At 40.3% G+C, this 16,269-nt stretch overlaps 1 protein-coding gene across 3 annotated transcripts in view; it reads left to right on the top strand.

The window, feature by feature from the left end:
* The first annotated feature begins 3,260 nt into the window (after positions 1-3,260).
* The window catches only part of LOC309513544 (uncharacterized protein), a 39,313-nt gene continuing 26,304 nt past the window's right edge, over positions 3,261-16,269 (top strand). For 2 of the 3 annotated variants that reach the window (XM_082189452.1, XM_082189451.1), the window contains exon 1: positions 3,261-3,379. The gene's annotated coding sequence lies outside the window, so the exon portion shown is untranslated. The remainder of the gene's footprint in view (positions 3,380-16,269) is intronic. The other variant, XM_082189453.1, reaches the window with a different exon arrangement.

The following is a 16,269-nucleotide window of genomic DNA, read 5'->3' on the forward strand; positions in this document are numbered from 1 at the left end:
TCCATGGTTTTTGTCCTCATAATCAGGTCGCACCAACGCACACACACACACACACACACACACACACACACACACACACACACACACACACACACACACACACACACACACACACACACACACACACACACACACACACACACACACACACACACACATTGGGATTACATGTTGTATGACTTTGCATAGACATAATGATTTTTATACAGTATAGTATGTCCTCTAACTCAACCCCTAAACACAACCCTCACAGAAAACGTTATGTATTTTTACATTTTCATAAAAATAAAAATAAATTCATTTAGAATGATTTGAAAGCTGTTTTACTCATGGGGAACAAAAAAATGTCCCCACAAGATTAAAACATTTCTGGTATTACTATCTTTGTGGGGATATTTTGTCCCCATAATGTTGGGAATACCTGAACCACAAACACACACACACTCATACACTTAAATTGTCTTTGCCCCTGCTACAAAAAAAGTATTTCTTTCAAATTAAGAATATAAATGCTGCATAGCACATTTTCATGTTGTGGCAGCACAATGGCCAAGAAACTGTCTATGCATGAGGTTCTTGATCAAATATCTTGAGAGAAGAAGAGAATACAGGATGATCTTGCTGTGAAGGTGCATTAGAACTGAGAGGTCTTTAACCCTGCTGTCCTGAAAAGCTTAGTTCCAACCCTAATCAAACACACCTGAACCAATCAATCAAGCTCTTCAGGAAACTTGAAAACACACAGGCAGGTGTGCTGAAACAGGTTGGAAATAAACTTTGCAGGCCAGTGGTCCAAAGAAGCAGGGTTAAAGACCTCTGCATTTGAAGATGTATCACAAGGTCAATGGTCTAAAACTCAGCTCCTGGAGGTCCACGGCCCTGCAGTGTTAAGCTCCAACCCTAATTAAACACACTTGATTCAGCTAATTAAGCTCTTCAGGATTACTAGAAACTTCCAGGCAGGTGAGTTGGAGTTGGTTGGAGCTAAACTCTGCAGGACAGTGGCCCTCCAAGAGCTGAGTTCACGGAGAATATGCTACAGACCTTGAAGCAACAGACGAGGAACAATCTTCTGATGATAGGCCTAGCTGAGGTTGCTGTTACATTCTGGTCAAAGGATGAAAATTTGTCGTGGTCTTCATCCCAACCTAATAGGCAAGGCAAGGTTGCCTGCAGAACATGTCATCAAGATGACCCCATGGCTCTATTTCTGACAGAACCCATAGAATACGATTAGCACCAGAAGATTGCTCCTCATCATTTGTTGCAAGGTCTTTAATCAAGAACCTCATGCTCAGACAGTTTCTTGGTCATTGTTCAGCCACAAAATGAACAATAAGAAATGTGCTATGTGGCATTTATTTACCGTTACAGTGCTATTACTAAAACTTTCTCAGCTTCTTTGTGATACATGAAAATCCCAACACATTGTCATAATATTTTGTCTGATTAAAATAAAGAACATTAAATAAATACTTTTTTGTCGCGGGTCACTGTGGACCAAAGACAGTTCAAGTGTGTGTGTGCATGTGTTTTGTAATGTTGGATGAATGGATATTGGATGCAGTTCAGAATAGGATAAAGTTTATCTCTGTGAAAAAGAAAGTATGTAATACTCAAAATAGTTTTGTGTACATGAACGTGTGTTTTGTGTGTGGACCAATGTGTGTGTGCACGAGTGTGGTAATGTTGGATGGATGAATGTGTCGTGTTTTCTCTTTAAGAAAAACATCTGTGAGTCCCACATTTGCATGAACTTGAAGTTTATTCACTTCATCTGCATATCACAATGACACATCCCCTCTCCCTAGGCGTGTCTCCCCCTCAACCTTCTCAATCCTCCCCTCATTACGCAATCTGCCACATATTATCATATTATTGCACATACACCTCCCTTTTTCAAAAAGAAAACAGGATTTATATAGTTAAAATTGTACCTGCATATGACTTTCAAAAACAATACAGATTATCTTATTTTAAGAACACATCAATGTTTAGTCTGTTAGGTTTAATCCCGACTCTCCCTGACCAGATTCTCTGTAGGCCTATTTCAGGCTGTGTAAATACTATTTCAGGCTGTGCAAATACAAGAGAATGTGGAGTAGATACAGTGGGTGGATCTTGAACAATATCAGGTGTAGGCTACTACAGTTTTCAACCTCCAGAAATGGGAAAGGTATCAAATGACATCTGTTCGCAGAATACTCTTATACAACAATCCAAGGGGCTTTAACATCTGTAAACCAGACTCAATTTTCTGACTCTATGACACATGTCATACTTCTGAGTGTTCACACTTTTCCTCATTTGAATGAAAAGCATCACCATTAAGAAGGGAAGGTTTGAGTAACAGAGGAAGAATTGGCACATTAGTCCTCAGTTGCCTCCCCATGAGAAGTTTGCCCCAGACTATATCCATTTTGCAATGGAGTAGATCTGTATGCCAGCATTAAGATGCTTTTGATCAGATGCCTTTATTCAAGAGATTTTTAATAGTTTCAATGGCATGTTCTGCTTCTCGTTGCTTTGTGGAAATCTTTCATCTCCAGTCACTTGCTTGAAATCGTATCATGACACAAAATTTGCAAAGTCCTGAGATACAAATATGGTCAATAATCTGTGATCAGCATCTCGGGGATGCCATGCCTCACAAAGATTGATATGATATGTTTAATTACATCTTATGACACCAAGTCATAAGAAACAGGTAAGCCATCAGGGTAACATAGAAAATAATGCAACATTAAACTAAATAACATACAATGTAACACAAAACATTTAAGCCCTACTTACTGATAACAAAAAAAGAAACAAAACATATAAAAGAAAATAACAAACATTGTTTTCAGTGCACCAACCTATTGTTGGCAAATTTTCCAGGGCTTTAATTGAAACATTGTACATGCGTAGGTCACACAGTTCCAGTATATCTAATGTCTTCTTCTTATCTAAAGCCTAATCTGACATGCTTACCTGTATGTATGGAAATGAAAATCCAAGATGCACTCATATTTTCTTCAGAAAAGGTAAAATCCCTGTAAAATCTGAAAATGACTGATCTCAGAAGTATTCTTAGATATTTAGCCTATAGCCTATGTGCACATACATTTTTGTTTGTTTGGATATTTTAGACAGATATAGGTAGAGGTAGGTTCCTCCTCCTCAAGAAGAAAAAAAAATATCTCTCTCTCTCTCTGATGTTGAGAGAGAGCGAGAGAGAGAGAGAGAGAGAGAGAGAGAGAGCGAACGAACGAACGAACAGGGGCTGTATTTTGTGCCGCAATGTCTTTCCACGGGCAGAATCGCAGAAGGAAATACAAATGAAAAATGAATGAACACGACACTAACTACTTGACTGCAACAAACGACAAACTCACACGTAAGAAGGTTTTATTTATTCCTCTCTGAAACACATTGTTAAATATTAATGAAAACGCGCGCCCGCGCGTGTATGTAATAAGATGGTTCATGACCATGACAGCTACCTGCGCAGGGAAACTCTTTCGACTTGACGTCTCGCACGAAGCGTTTATGTTCAGATGAAAATGCTTTATTGGAGATATATGTTACTGTTCATTTTCGTGTCGTTGCGTTACGGATATCGTTGCGCTCGAGGACGTATCTACACAGGCCTATACAGAAAAGAAAGAAATCGACTGTCGCATGTTTAGTAGCACAACCCTGGACAGCACATTGTTTATCTATGCTAAAGGCTCATACTCCATACTTAAGATGCCCAACGAATGATAAAAACATTCACACAAAAACACACAAAATTGCTACCCGGGTATACACCTTAATGTTTTGTTAGGTAACCTAATATGTGCTTTTTACTTTAAAAAGTCCAAGTATTATTTATATTAGGTTTAAATTGAGCTGAGACAGGAAAGTAATTTTAACTTTAAAGTTATACTTAATATCGTGTTTCTGGAGGTTAGCTAAAGAAGTGTTTTGCACCAAAAAATTTAAATGAAAAATATTATTTTCTATTTTAATTTTCACTCTGTCAAAAACACTCCTTCACAGCATGTGTGATGTGAGTTTTGATGGTCAAGATGGCCAACAGTATAATAGAGCCGTATGTTTGAGATCCTGAGGTAGAAGAAAATGAACCAACACAACCACAACAATTGCAGCAGACTGTTTCAGCGGGCACTTGCTAAAATCTATTTTTATATAAAACTATTGTTGAGAATAATTAAGAAAAGAGCCTGTTCTGAAATGACACGAACAAATGAAATTTTTTTTTGTTCAATTCATCAGGCATATTTTAAATAAATTTCAGCCAGGCATTTCTAATAGTTTGATCTTTTGGAAGTGAAAGGGTATGCAGTTTTTGGAGGTGCAATTTGTCTACATCAAGGGACAGAACAACGTCAGACAGTCTATTTGGGCGGGATTCGTTTTACATGGAGAGGTGGGGTAAAGTAATTATTACCATAGCTTCTCAGAATTTGCCATCTCAGTAATCATTACGGACAATGTCAGTAAAGATTATGGCGATTTTTACCTTCTGTAACCTAAAAATGACAAATTCTGTGCGACTAGACCAGCTGTAAATATAGGCTACTTAAATATTTCGTCATTTCCTGTTTAAAAGTAGTTTTCCACAGTTTTTCAATTATGGAAGCGCTTGAAGAAGCATTCAGTTGCGTTCTATGTGGTGGGACAAGTCTGTGGCAAACCACAAGTGTTTTCCGCATACCATTCAGAAGGTTGAAAGCACTTGTTAGAGGCACAAAACTTCTTTTAGCTTTAGGTAAATGCCATTTATCAACAGAATTCAATCAAAATGTAATTAATTTAATTAATAATCCTGTACGAACAGGTTTTTACTCGATATCTTAGACTCACACAGCACAACTGATATTGAAACTAACCAGACAAAGGTTGTCTGAACCTTTGAGCAACTTTATACTCACATGGTGTAATTTCATCACACTGTGATACCTTGTTTGGCTTCACAGTGGTAAACCAAGCTTTGGTAACCACAAGTTAATTGACTTGTCTTTGTTACTTTATTTATTTTTTATTTATTTTACTGCTTTGTCAAAACACTAAAACTTCAATTCTGTCTGCCACAGCTGCAGCAGAGTATACAGTATTATGGTGCGTTCAAGTCATCTCATATAGATTGTATTTACGAGTTGAACGCACATTAACGCCACCACAATGTGTAAATACCAGTGGGGAGCTCTGGATTTTATCTAAGCCCCGATCTTTACGAGTTCGGGCGTGTCACTGAGAAACATGGCGGAATACCACAATACTTAAAGGTATTTAGCAGTGATATTGTCAGGCTTTTCTATTTACAGCGCAGTAAGCTAATTGCCTGCACAGAATATGATGGCATTATAATATAACAATGCAACATGTAACAATAAAGTTGGCAGTGGCTTCATAAATTAATTAAAACATAAAAAAAACAAAATACACCTGATGCACATTTCTTTGTTCTTCATTTTCTAGAACAGGAGTTTAAGAACCTTACTGTATTATTGTGTAATTAATTAAGAGAAAGTACTCCGCCAGCTTACCAGCCGTCGTAAACACGACTTCCCACCTAGTAAAGACAAACTTCCCAGGAGGACTTGAACGCACCATTACCTACTGCAAAAAGTGACTTTACACAGACTGACAATAGAGATAAAAGCAGCATTAACCCATTGACATTCCTTTGAATGACCTCATGGCTATTGAACTGGATAGAGCAGAACCTGATTTAAAATTGAAAATCAAAACTGAAATCTCTAGGATACAGTAACATTTCTTTTTATGGAAAGCCTCATTTTGACCTGTTAAAATGTTTTTGTTTTCGTGAAGAAAATAGAGAGAATGAATTTGACCAGATGTTTGACCAGAGAAGATATTAGAATGAGAGACAGATCCACAGACACTTTATTAGTAAGTGTCAAATGAGCCTACTGTTTAAATTTTTTTTACACATTTTTATGGGTATTTCATATCGCTCAGCCCTATGATTAGAAAAAAAGAAACACCATAAAAAGTATTTCATCAGCCAGGCGTGGAAAATGTGTGCATGCACTTCTATGTGCAGTTTCATTTAATCTGTGTTGCACAAAGTATCTTATGGCTGGTCAGGAATTAATGAGACATTCCTTGGGTGTTGAATAGTTTATGTAAACGGCTGCTGTATACCCTTATGTCAAATACAATCAAATACAAATAATCCATGTGTCTCTAAGCTGTTGTGATTGCTGATACCTGGCTTGTTCTGACCTTAGTCACAAAAACACACACACACACACACACACACACACACACACACACACACACACACACACACACACACACACACACACACACACACACACACACACACACACACACACACACACACACACACACACACACACACACACACACACACACACACACACACACACACAGTTAAATGGTTAAAGCTAAACGGGCTCTGATCTCACTGCCTACAAATGGGCCTCTGTTTGGGCCTGGAAACATTCACGGAAATGTCTGACTGCGTGGACTCTGAGCGTGCATGAAAGGAAAAGAGGGAGACTAGCTGCAGTAACAGGCTCTTTTTCAACTGAAAACTTTCTTGATACAACCATGCGGAATGTAACTTCTTTTTTTAGTTTGACTTTATTTTACTCTTTTTTAATGTACTTGAAAGTCTTTGTATTACTCTTACAATTTTTTTTTAGCTGTTAAAACATTCATAATTAGTTAAAGAACACGACGATTATATTTTTTCTCTGTGCAGATATTTTAATGCAATTCTTACAGACAATGGGCTTCATTCATGAAACACAAGCAGAACAAATTTTTTTTCTTCTAAATGTTAGTTGGTGAAAGAAATTTACACCTGCTCCCTACCATATGTAAATGGTGCGTAAAAAATGTGAAAGTTCTGTGCTATTATAGGCAAACTGTCGACTGCATTTTGATAATATTTGAGAGTTGAACATTTTTCAAGGTTGGGTCAAACGCTGAGCTTGTCACTGTCACTTTTTACCCAGCCGTCCAATCAGAGTGGAGGAGGGGTGGGACAAATGCTACACAGACCAACCATCCTACTTGTACAACGACTGAACAACAATGGAGAAGTTAATATTGCTGGTTACTGCAATTTTTATATTCAGTAATTTTTTTCTAAACTTATTAAATATGTATGTCATTTTTAATGTTAAATTCTTAAATTTAGTCAATTAAATTAGAATTAAATATAGGCTGTTACCAACTAAATCAGTATCAACCAAAGCCATCTTTGCACTGCAGAGGTGGCAAAGAAGCTGAATCTGAATGTATTTACACAGTTTAAAGGTGCAGTTTAAATGCTGTTGATATTTGAAATCGCCAAAACAAACATGCCCCTACCCAAAGGACCACACACCTATCTTGATGCCCAGATTTACGTACACGCTATGCAACACAGGCAACGACTATGGTGGAATTTGCTGTGCCTGCCGCCCAAGAGTATCATGTTGTCAATAAGTGAAAGCAATTTGTGTTACATTACGATAATTCAGATCAAATGCCTAATTGTTATTTAGCTCTTCTACTCCTTTGATGGCAGAGTCAGCCCTTCCATCCCAAAAAACTACACAAACAGTTTTCATGAACAGCTCCCTACATAACACGATAATGCAAGTAACTAATACATTACAAATGTGAAAAGATTAAGGGGTTATAGCGATCACTAAAAGGGGAACCAAAAGAATATGTTATCTCACTTTTCGGACACACTTTGGGAGCCGATGCTTGAAACGGGCAGTGGAGGTGGTTTTGCCGTTTCATGTTTATAATAATAATAATAATGCTTTTTTTTAACAGCGTTTTTCAAAAATAACTTTCTGCACCTTTAATGCTGCTCAGAGGGTAAATTCTACATTTACGAGAATAAAGTCAAAATATTTCGAGATTTAAGTCGAAATTACGAGAATACAGTCTTCCATAGAAGTTTTTTTATGTGTGTGTGTGTGTGTGTGTGTGTGTGTGTGTGTGTGTGTGTGTGTGTGTGTGTGTTTGTGTGTGTGTAAAGAAATACATTTGTGAAGTCGAACTGCCTCGGACATGGATCTAAACAAAATAGAAGCTTTTTACTTTTATCTGGGCTTTCAACAAAAGGAAATTCTACAGCTACCATCTACCAACATGGCATTACCATTTGTTTTAGGACGTTACAAAATATATACTGCAGTGGAATAGACTTAACAGGCGAAAACACTTTTCAGACTGCATGGATAGCCAGCTTTATACGGGATCCGACCAAGTGATTGGATACAGAAGGATGCACTTAAAATATATCCAGAAAGGATTTACTGTGAAGAGGGAGACAGTACGGTTACTGTTAAGTGTTCTTGACCCAGATGGCGTTGCCTATAGACGAGCTCGAAGATCTTCGTATAGCACGTAGGCTTCGAATCAATGTGCCACATAAAGTTTGGATCAGGATTGTGATACCTACTCGGAGGTACCTAGGCGGAGTCTTTGTGCTCGTCTACAGGCAACGCCATGGTAATGCCATGTAGATTAGCACCTGTAGAATTTCCTTTTGTTAAAAGCTACTATTATATTTAGATCCATGTCAGAAGCAGTTAGACTTCACGAGTGCATTTAAAAAAAAAAAAAAAGAACTTCTATGGAAGACTGTATTTTCACAATTTTATTCTCAAAATGTTTCGACTTTATTCTCGAAATGTTTCGCCTTTATTCTCGAAATGCCCCTTTTGGTATAATGTGGTATAATGCCCCTTTTTACAAGATGTAAAATAAGGGCGCTTTCACACTAGCACTTTTGGTGCGCACCCGGGTTCGAATGACGTCAGAGTTCGGTTCGTTTGGATGATGTGAACGCTGTCTTCCGAACTCGGGTGCGCACCCGAGAACCGTACTCGAGGCCGCTAAGGGCGTTTTTCCACTGGGTTCGTTTGCTGCGGTCCGAACCCGAGTGCGCTCGTTCCCGGCGCCCCCCGCAGCGTTGGTCTGGTTTCACACTCAATTAGTTGTATCGAACCCAGGTGCGTTTGCAGTGATCTTACGTCATCGCAAACGCACACGGAAAATGCATGGATAATACAACTCGACTGAGCATAGCTGTAATTTGTCTGTTTTTTTGGTGCTATTATGCACAACATAGTGAGAGACATCACCTCTTCAGTGTCCCACAACGTTCCCCTGCCACTCATGGTTGTCGTGTGTGAGGAAACAATGATATCGACAGTGATACGCATGCGCGGGATACTATACTTCCTGAACAAGCGCGCACCCGAGTCCGTGTTGCTTGCACATTAACGCGAACCGCGCCACGGTTCGGGAGCAACCGAGCTCAGACCACCTCCTCCAGGTAGTCTCGGGTTCGGTACTCTAGTGCGCACCCGGGTCCGATGACAGCGTTCACATTAGCGATTTTTCATGCGAACCGTGCCCCGGTCCGCACTAAACTGCCAGTGTGAAAGCGCCCTAAAAAAGGTGGTCTGGGGTACGGTTCATGTGAACTCGGGTACGGTTTGCTGCTGATAATGAACGCAATCATACCAAATCACGGAAGTGAACCGCTATTGATGACGTATAATGTGGTGCGTGCCTGCGTGCGTGTGTGTTTAACAACTGTAAAAGGGTCTATATACACTTACCTTGACGAAAAGCGGGATTGACGCACTGCAAACAGAGAGATGATTTCTGGTTGCCTCCACAAAAATTGTCTTCGATTCGCCGGGCGGGCGGACATCCCGCTGTTTTTGGAACGGTTTTAATACTTTTGCGGCAGACAGACGCAAGTGTGTTTCTGTATATTTTCTTTGAAAACAAAACCAAAGGTTAAAAAAAACAAAAACAAATGTGAAGCGAGCAATTCTATCCATTTTGACGCCTTTTCATAGCGGTTACCAAGCAACACGAGTACGTGCCAGCTGCAGCTTGATGACACAAGCGTACCGCGGTTCGGATACAAATAATATAATGTGAACACAGTCCATCGGGGGCAGGGGGAGGGGGGAGCAATCGAACTCGGGTTCGGAACAGGCAATCGAACCAAGTGTGAAAGCACCCTAAGTCTCTGATGTCCCCATTGTGTGTATGTGAAGTTTTAGCTCAAAATACCCCACAGATCATTTTTATAGCATGTTAAAATTGTCCCTTTTTGAGGGTGAGTAAAAACGCATTGTTTTGTGTGTGTCCCTTTAAATGCAAATGAGCTGTTGCTCCAGAGGGCTTCTGTGTTAGCAGCACCTCACACAGACATGCACTAAAGTGTTAGAAACTGTTCTGCCTTTTATGTTCAAACCGGAGTCGGACAATGATGGAGAGACTCAAGAAGAAGTGACAACATGTAGAATGCAACAGGTTGTTTCTGATTGGTTAGTTGATGAATTTATGTAGCTGATTGGGAGTTAACTATCTTCAAGTCATTGATTAGCATATTCTTTCATGATAATCTATAAATCGCTTGTGTGGGAACTGTTGTAAGATGCCTACAGAGTGACATGCTATAGAATTTGTGATGTCACTAAACCGGGAGGAAGCTTGTGTAGTCCCTACCAACTGTTTGTTTGTAGTCTTTAAAAAGCGATTTCTATAAAAGAAAATATCTCTCTTTGCTTTGAACTTTGAACGTCGTAACTTTGTATATGTTGTTTATGCTCAAACAGCAACATTACACACTAACTAAAGTTAGAAAAGTTAAATCATATACCACCCCCTTTAATGAATGAGTCCTTTATTCAGCCGATTAATGCTGATTCATTCAGTAATCAAAATCAAGTGGCTGTCTATATGGGGGGTGAATCACTCACTCAAACAATTCGTTTAAAGACTGACTCATTCAGGAATGAAACAACACTCCGTGCTCCTACTTGGATTTTGAAATACAAGTCACTGTGTTAATGAATGAGTGCTTTATTCAGCCGATTAATGCAGAGTTCACACTGCACGATTTTCAAAGTAGTCTGGTCACTGTTCTTTTCACACTGCATGACTATCTGAGGTAACATTCAGTTGCTGGTGTGTTCACACTGCACGATGGATCGGCAACAGGGAGTTTCACACTGCATGACTTTACAAAAGAAAGAATCGCCGACAACTTCTGTCTGGTCCGCAAACTACGTTTCACAACCAAACACACGCGTGAAGTGATAAGGAAATAAGCAAGATCACGCGTGCGTGAGACCGGAGTTCTTGCACAAGACTGAAATTGTTATTAAAAATGATAGCCTGCAAGAAGATTGCGATCCAAATTGCCTGTGCGCTGATTTGGAGCGAAAAGGAGAAAATAAACAGTTTATGCAGGAGGAAATGGTTGGGAAGATGAGGGGAGCAAGGACTGTGTGTTCTGCAAAGAAAGTTAGGGGTAAATAAATAATTTTGCAATGTGTTGCTGTTGCTGCTGGTCAAGCAAATGTTTGTGCTTTGTTTCTGTTTGATATAATTGTAAATATATCTATTAAAATACTGATATTCTGGTCTATAGGGACGTCCCGCGTGACGTCACGCCATTTGGAGCAGCCATCTTGACGGAATAGAAAATGCTAAACCGCTGGTGATAATACAGCTCGTCGCGAAATATTCATCTATTGACCAACCTTTGCGGTGATGATTGAAAAATCCTTCCCCGCTGGCGTCCAAATCAAAGAGTTGCTGATGATACCGATAGCCTGCTAAGCTTTTGTATGCTTTTAATGAAGCTCCGGTGTAGCGTGATGGGAAGTGAATAAGGTAGCTGTAAATGTCACCGAACTCAATGTCAGGAAGTTTTTCTACACATTTAATGCCTGTAAAAAGAACTCGTGGTGCTTCATATGGATCTATGATTCCTAATTATTTTATCTTCCTCTTGTAGGCTATATTTCTTTTTATGATGACATGACGTGAAGAGTTAGCTGACGGCCGCTGCGCTAATAATAGATAGTGGCCAGTGACCGCGACACTGTGAGAACAAATGAATAACATCAGTGCGAACCACGAACATTTATTTATTTGGATTAAATATTTAAATATTAAATTTTAATCATTCTGTGTCATTTTTCAATGTCAGTCTTTTCACTATTTACATGTTTATGCCCAAAATGCTATAATATTCAAAGTAGTTGACTGTCGTTCTCCTCTACCCTGTGTACATTATTGATTAAATAGTCTAACGTTAGCCTGTTTAAAATCGTTACAGGCACCTCGCGAGCATTCATTCATTCATCTATTTTAAAAGACTGGAATGAACACCAGCACACACAAGCAATCTTTTTTATAGTCAATTTAATAAATAAAAAATTAACAACAGGTATGAAATGTCAGAAAGAGAAAAAAAACTTAATGGGAAGACGAGCATAGGACTGCTGCAGCTTAGTGGATAAATATATTTAGCCTATTTATTATTAAGATTGCACAGTTGGAAAGAAAATATATTTATAGGAACATTTCAGCAGGCTCAAGATAATTATACAGTGACCATTATTCATTATTTTAATCAATGCGCAGCCATAAAACGTGATAATCCGCATTCTCATGTATGTGCGCTTGTGCAATAGTATTCCGTCAAAATGGCTGACACGCGGCTAGGGGTCACGTGACTGGGAGATCCCTATAACTCCTCCCCGAACTCCCCGCTGCCCTGTATCTTGCCCTGTAGCATGCCAAATATCTCACAGGTGTCGGCGACTCGTCAGCGATTCTCTCAGGTCGCGTCTTTGATCATTCACACTGTGTAATTGTCACTCACGTGAACGAGCACCGATTTACCTATGATTTCGGAAATTTTTCGCCTATCTCACAAAACCTGTCGGCGAGCGAAAATCGGGCCTAAAATCGTTCAGTGTGAACTTGGCATAACGCTGATTCATTCAGTAATAAAAATCAAGTGGATGTCTATATGGGGTGTTGAATCACTCACTCAACCAATTCGGTCAAATACCTTTGAGGTACAGTATATGAGGTTTATAAATACCTCATTCCTTCATTCACAACACTGTCTGAAGGATGATGCAACTGGATGTATGATTTACTTTTTCTATTTCTATTTTAAATTATTTATTCTTTTTGGGTTCCTTTAAAAGACACTTCAATCATACATTCCTTCACTGTCTCTGACTTAGTAAAGGGTTCTCTTTTTCCACTCTATGGGAGTTGCGCCCTTGCGTGACTGTTCTTGAAGCTCTTCTTAGGCCCTGTCTCAAATGGAACCCTAAGCCCTCGAAGTGTTCCTCTGAGTACACAATTTTGTGATGTAATGCCGCTTTGAATGTTGGTAGGGCTGTTGCAGTGAAGGAATTTCCCTTGCGTTAATTTTGAGTGGCTCAATAGCGCGATATGCGGTATTATCGCCATTTATTTATTTGGATTTATTTATATTTATTTGTTGCTAAACAGCCGAAACCAAACAGCGTCTCTGCGCATTGAAAGGCTGTCATTCAGCACACAGTTATTTTTACGGTCTTTGAGTGAGTCATTAAACAAGGTGTAAATTAATTTGTAACTTTGAGCACCACTTTTTAAGGCTCAGCTGACCAGCAATGCGTCGCATGGGTAACGCTGAAGTTGATGCTTCACTTAATAGAGACCAATGGCATTGATTCAGTGCGTGACTTGCTGATTTATTTTTCCAGCGGCTTCCTCGCGCTGTGGAATGCTGACCAGTGTTGTCGCCATTCATGGTAAATACCCTTAAACTTTAAAAGGGTGATACGACAAATATTTCGCTTTCCTTGGACACAGCAACCTTTTCACGAATAGTCAAGTCAAGTCATCTTCATTTATATAGCGCTTTTAACAATGTAGATTGTTTCAAAGCAGCTTTACAGAGATAAGCGTTTAATCATTTAAGGTAACAGAGATTGTTTTGGCTTTATAGTGGTTCTTTAATAAAGTTATTTTTCAGCTAAAGTTAGTTTTCTGAATATATATGACTTGACCTCAAAGACAGACGCATGTAATCGCACGCGCTCAGCTGATCTCTCTCATTCACTGTCTGTTTAGGCTTAAGTGCAAATCCACGAAGCCTCTGTACAAATCACCATGATAAACAGTCTTGTTATTATTATTAACTTATTTAACATTCACTACACATGCATGAAGTTCAAAACAAGAAGGGTATAGACTTATGAAAAAATAAAACACGCGAATATCGCGGTTGCTGCTTGCATTCCTCTGCGGTTGGCCTGTAAGTAGCGTGGTACTACAATATTGCGGTTATCGCGACAGCCCTAACTGTCGGATATAAGTCTGCTGCCAAGCTCATGGCCTTGCTGGCTCTGCAAAAGTGTGCATCAATAGTGCATATCGACAACCTGCGGTCTTGAGGACTTAACAGATGAGCATTTTGTGGCCATTGTAAGTCCACAAGACTACAATGCACATGAAGTGTGCCATTTTGGGCCAGTGCTTAAATGAATAGTTCACCCAAAAATTTGAAATTTGTCAATACTTACCCTCAAGTTGTTCCAAATTTGTATGAGTTTCTTTCTTCTGTTGAACACAAAATAAGATATATTAAAGAATGTTGGTAACCAGACAGTTGATGGCACCCATTGACATCCATAGTGGGAAAAAGAAATACTACGGAAATCAATGTTGTTGTTTTTTAAATGGATAGGATGACAGAAAGGCTTTGTGGAGTGTCCATTGTGGAAGTTTTTGGATGGCTCAGTGGCGTGGTGGCTTAGTGGGTAGCACTATGGCTTAATGGGTAGCACTGTAGATCCCCGGCTGAGCCAAGAGTATTTTCTGTTTGGAGTTTGCATGTTCTCCCCGTGTCAGCTTGGGTTTCCTCCAGGTTATCTGGTTTCCCCCACACAGTCCAAAGACAGATTGGACATGCCAAATTGGCTGTAGAAGTGTATGTGAGTGTGTCTCAGCACTCCCAGTCAGGAAGGGCATCTGGCGTAAAACCTGTGCCAAATCCAATGTGTGTGTGCGGATAATTCCGATGAATTGGACCCTGCAAATGAGCGTTACTAACGCTAGGAAACTATATAAGCCGTGTTTCAACTGTTTGCGCCAAAAGCAAGCATGCTAGTGCGTCCCAGGGCCAGTCGTGTTTCCACTGTCACTTCCGGGGCTTGATCGGGCCTCGTCTGGGTTTCCTCTGTGCCAATGGCCAGGGTTTTTTGGCCCGCCGAATACCTTGGTCCAAAGCGGGCCAACTGGGGCTTGAGGAGTGGCCATGAACAGAGGCGGAGTTTACCTGAGTCAGGAGATGGTCAACACTGCTGCTCATTGAAATGGTGAAATGGTGGGGTTGTATGAAGTCATTCTATAGAGGCGTGTAAAGGATGGGCTTTAGGGTAGCGCTGTGGGGCTACTGGCCCGACAGTGGAAACACAACTTGATTTTGGCCTCTGTGCTTGTGGTCCAAGGCTATTGGCCCCTCCCGGCACATCGTTAGCCCTGGCTCGGACTGGCCCGACAGTGGAAAAGCAGCTTTATATATCTGGTGGTGTTTCTGGATGTGCCTATGTCCCCAGATGGACTTTTCGGGTCAACGATGGCAGTTATGCAGTCCCGCAGTGTCAAGGAAAAAGGTAGCTGAAGTGAAATGCAGGGAAGCTGCTGACACCTGCGCCTGCTTGTGGGGCAATTAAAAGCTAATTGCTCAGGGGTTTTACAGCAGGTAACCTTAAAGAACAGGCCATCCAGCAGAGCATCTTCCTTATGTTATAGGGCCACAGGTAGCTTGGGCTAGGGGCCACCTCACCATCACCGCTCCCCAGTACCGCAGAGACTTAGCGGGTCACCTAAGAAGAAGAAGCAGGGGTAGTGGCAATCTCATGATTTTCTGAGAGGAGTGAAGCCAGTGATATTTCATCCGTTCTGCGAAGGACAACCCTCTAGTTGCCCAGGAGTGTGTTTTCAAAGCCCAAAGTATACCAACTCACACTTGCACAAGCACACACAGAATGTACACAGATAATTAATAAAGGCTGTGAGCCCTGTCCCAACATCTCCCCTTTCATTATCATGAATGTTGGTCAAAATGAAGGCATAGAAATGAGAAAACTGCTTCATTCTCAAATTCCAAGTGGTCAGAGCCTCCTTTACAGGCAAATTCCAGCCCTGAGTGCCCACAGCAGGGTGCTTAGGGAGCTTGAGTCAACCAAGTGGTGGAAACACTGTCACTGTTTCTGCTGGAGTGGCACACTCATGAAACCTACCCCTGGGTGCTGAGTACAGTCAAAAATGGTTACAGAATACAGTTTGTGAGCCATTGGCCTATATTTTGTGATGTGTTACAGTCAAGAGTGTTAGGGGATTCAGCCCAGATTCTCAGACACAAGATCACCTAGCGTTAATAAAGAGGGCAGG

Source organism: Leuciscus leuciscus (assembly GCF_965113295.1).
Source record: "Leuciscus leuciscus genome assembly, chromosome: 13".
NCBI lineage: Eukaryota > Metazoa > Chordata > Actinopteri > Cypriniformes > Leuciscidae > Leuciscus > Leuciscus leuciscus.